The sequence below is a fragment of the Lichenostomus cassidix genome, chromosome 13 (assembly GCF_008360975.1).
Source record: "Lichenostomus cassidix isolate B80296 chromosome 13, HeHo_3.0, whole genome shotgun sequence".
Classification (NCBI taxonomy): Eukaryota; Metazoa; Chordata; class Aves; order Passeriformes; family Meliphagidae; genus Lichenostomus; species Lichenostomus cassidix.
Genome location: NC_139494.1, coordinates 2,903,528 through 2,907,929, shown reverse-complemented (window position 1 = coordinate 2,907,929; position 4,402 = coordinate 2,903,528).

The following is a 4,402-nucleotide window of genomic DNA, read 5'->3' as shown; positions in this document are numbered from 1 at the left end:
CCGGGCTCCCGGACTCTCTCTCCGCACGGCTTTTCCACAGAGGGACAACACGGGGGTTCCCTCACCGCCGAGACAGGACCCTGCAAGGATCCGCAAAGAACGCGGATTCAGGCCCAGAGTGGGCATCGTCTCTCCAAGCCTCGAACGCTCGGCCAGCTCCCTGGGAACTCGCTCTATTTCGAGATCCTTCCCAAAGGGTCCTGCTCCAGAGAGACCCCAGCTCCCAGGGGCTGCCTTGTGTCCCCACCCCTGGGCAGGGACGCCGATCTCGCCCGCCTTTCCTGCCAATCAGTGCTAATTGCCAGCCATAAATATTGTTCTCCAGGTTTTATCCTCCACCTGTGACCGTGCCTCGTGTGTTTTCTCGGAGGATTTTCAGTTCAGCTCCTCCCAGCGCTGCGAAGCGAAGGAGCAGGCAGAGCAGATTACCTGCAGCCCACGGCCGGGGCTCGGTGCCGACTGCTTCCCGAGAAAATGGGGACTCCCAGCGCTGCTACCAATGTCTGGATGTCACTTATGTTAACTGAGCAAGGCTGGCAGCGTGCAGTGGTTATCGCATGAGCTCTCATCGCGGAATAAACAGCCAAAATGTTCCTTGCTGAAGGACATCTGCGCCTGCCCGCAGTCTGTGTGGGCAGACATGCCTTCCCTCAGAGGGAGAATCCAGGAGCGGCTAGCAGGTGAGCACCACATCCCTAAAATTCTTAACACGTGAGAAAATCCCGGCTCCCATAAACTCCGCTCGGAGAAATTCCAGCCGAAATAAAGGGCACTTGAGGACGACACCTCGAGCGACAGGAGAGAGACAGCGAGCGAACAGCAGCTGCGAGCGGGGTCAGGCCGCGGGGGATGAGCGAGAGGACGGACCCGCTCGGGGCGACGGCACCGCCTCCCAACCGCAACACCGATCCCGGAGCTGCCGCCGCCGCGGCTGGAGCGAAGGCTGCCGGGAGCTTCCGGCGGGGCGGGGCGGAGGAGGGAGGCGGAGAGAACGGGCTCCGCCCTCGCCTCGGAGCGCCCCGGGACCGAGAGGTTCTGTGTGAGCCAGGAACGAGCGCGCTGCCTAGGGAGTGGCTTGGCAGTGGCTGTTATTGTTTTATTAGTATTAAATTTTATTTTATTTTGTTTTATATATTGTAATAACGCGCTTTCCGACTGGCGCCGCTCTTGTCTTCCCTCGGATTGCGGCGTGGAAACGCGACCGAGGCGAGAGCCGGGCCGGTGCGGGGAGAATGAAGGAGCTGACAAGGCGCTGAGTCCCCCGGGAGAGCGGAACGGCTCAGGGCCGACCGCGGGTCCGGTCACCGGCCGAGCAGCAGCAGCGTCTGGGTGCTCGGCGCGGGCATCGCCGGCAGCTTCCCGAAGAAGGTCGGGACTACAGCTGTGCCAGCGTCCCGAAGACCGAGGTGGAAGGGGACGGGTTTGTTGTCCGTTCCCCGCTCTCTGAGCCTGCCCCCTTCTATTCCGTGGCTGCTGGAGGTGATGTGCAGAAGCGAAGACCAAACGCTGCGGCAGTGGGTGCTCCAACCGCTGAGCCACCAGGTCATCTCCTTCCTCGTCCCCCACCGGCATTGTCCAGGGAGGAATGCCTCGCTGAAAGACCGATGGGACCGACGTGAGCAGTCCTTCTCTCAGTGCTTAGGGTACTCTTGAATGGTAGAAGAGGCTGTTTTTAAAGCTTTCGGCTTCAGGAGGCTTTGAAACCAGACCCGGCTTTTTTGTGCCGTGCTCTAACTGCTGAACTGCGCTAAAGAGGTGAGAAGAACACGAAGACAAATCCGACAATGAGAGTTAGGGACTCGCCTGCCCTTCAGGAGGAGACGGACTTTTCTTTCCGGATCCTCGTGGAAGGGGACAGTCGCCCTGAGCCGGCTGATGTGGAGCTGCTGTGGGGTACTTTCTGTCTCGGGATGGTTGAGCTGGAAGTGTCGTGTATCAGGGCATCGATTCGGTAGGAGCTGCTGCTTTTCCTTTTCTTGCCGATTCTCCATTCCTTGTCTCAAAGTGTAACTGAAGTCATGTTCTGATTTCAGCGGGGGTCGAAAGAGAGCGTTCCAAACACCCCTCGAAAAATCTGTGTGTCTCTCCGCTGTCTAAAGAACAACAGGAGACGAACCTCTTGACTTGAGTTTGCCAGTGGGCTGTAGTTGTTTTTTTAAGAGTCCGGCAGTCAGTCTATGAGCTCTGATGGATGAATGGAACTTGGGAAGTCGAAACACGTGGTTATTGTTTTGCAGGACTTTAACTAGGCATTCGTCCTTTCCTGCTGATGAGGGAGGCTCAGAGTAGCGTTCAGGCACTTGATGGGCTTTCAGGGTGTGAAGGTGAGTAGTTTATATTGATTTTTCCTACAGGTTCTCGATGTGGATCATCACTCCTCACGTCTTGCTGCTTAGTCAGAAGCACTGGGCATGCTCTGAGACTGACCAAAGTTGATATAGCTAACTAAGCCTTCCACTAAAAAACACCGAGTGTTTTTTACAGGATCGTTGCAGCTTTTTCCTATCTCCTTTGTGGGTTGTCGTTATAGATACAGGTAGTATAAAAGGCACTTAGCAGTGCAACTCTACAATGCCTAAGGATTTGCCGATGTCACCCACTGCTACTGGATTTCAATAGAATGTAAGAATCTCACATGGACTGGATTTGAGTAAGCAAGAAACAACTTCCTGTACGTGGTCCTGGATTCTTTGCTTCTTAGCATATAGACACACTTTTATCTCTAGCTAAGTTAAGATATCCGGCATTGTGGGACTATTTACTGAAGTTGCTACTTGGTGGATATGAAAACCATACAGACAACTGCTCAGACCACAGAAAAAGGGACACCATGTCCTATGTTCTCGACGTCAGTGCTTGTTCCTCTCATTAACAGCTGTTTTACTGTTTTAAGACATCCTACCGCATTTTACATTCAGCAATCTTAACTTAGGACGGCTCTTAAGAAGCTTGTAAATCAAATTTGCTGACAGCGGCATTACATTTTCATCTCCATGAATATGGCATGAAATATTTCTCCAGAAAAGACCTACTTATTCCAGGTAAGTGAATTAATTTAGCAAGCAGGTAAGTGGGGTGGGGGGAAACCCCAATCAACCAAAACAAACTCACCACAAAAACAAAAACCAAACCAACAGAACAAACAAAAAAACTGCAAAACCAAAGCTAAACATAATCAAACAGAAAAACCCAAACAAAATATAAAAACCCAAGCCAGAAGTCAAAATCTGTCCTGAATAAACACCTCTCGCCCTGGACTTACATGGAGCAAACATGACTGATTTATTGATAGAAGATAATCCCCAGCATTTCTTCTTATCCACGCATCAAGACAGTGGTCTCTACCTGAATCTTTATTTCCTTTTGCTACAAAACTTAAAGCAAACTTCCAGATAACTCCAGGAAACTCAAGAATTCCAGAACATGTCTCCAGATCAACTTGGCAAAAATCGTGCTGTGTAGGATCTTTCTCTCCAGTCCTCTGTTATCAAAAAGATCATTTCTGTTGCCTGCACTTGGAAAAAATTAATAAATGCTGTTCTACTTGGTAGGATGGATTTGGCTGTGTCTGTTTACCTGTGGTCTGTGGTAATGAGAGTATGAATATGCACACCTCGGAAGAGAAGGACAAAACCCGTGTGGGTGATGGAATGAGAAAAGGATGTGCTAATGGGTTTAATAAACCCAAGTCCTCGGCAGTAGCAGTGCCTTCCAGAGGCTCCTTTTGCTGTTTACCGTGGGCTGCTCCGCTCGAGAGAAGTGCTGGAGGGGAAGACCGCTCCTTATCTTCAAAGCCTAGTTCTACCAGGATTTGGGATATGAAACGTTAATGGTCTGAATGTCTTCCTCGGGGAGAAAACGCTGTCACTGGTTGCGATAAGGAAATGCAGGTAAGTTACAAAGACGCAGTCGGAAGAGTTCATCTTTACATTGATGGCATAGGCCAGAAAAATGGCGTCAGGGATGGATCTGGAATCAAGACATCATTAATGTCCACAGAAAGCCTGACTGCCTTCGGCAGCAGGTTTCCATATGAACCAACGGCACTGCGGAGATCAGTAAAGCAGGAGCACGATAAGGTCAGTAGCACAGTCGTATTTAATAATGTTTTGAACCATATTTTGTGTACAGCAGCTACAAGATATAATGGTAGAAGGTATCCTTAGTCCTCTTGAGGGAAGTGCTGTGGCCGCCGGGCCGCTGCCTGCGGGGCACAGGGGCAGAAGATGAATGTGAACGAGGGCAGACGAGGGCTTTATAGGCATGTGGAGGATTTTATCCTGAAGCTTCAAATAGCGGTATAAGATCCTCCCACAACCTCGCAACTGGCTTTGCCAGGTTGAAGAAGGGGAGACTGTAACATCTTCTCTTTTTTCTCATTAATGAGGCATGTTGTGGGTTG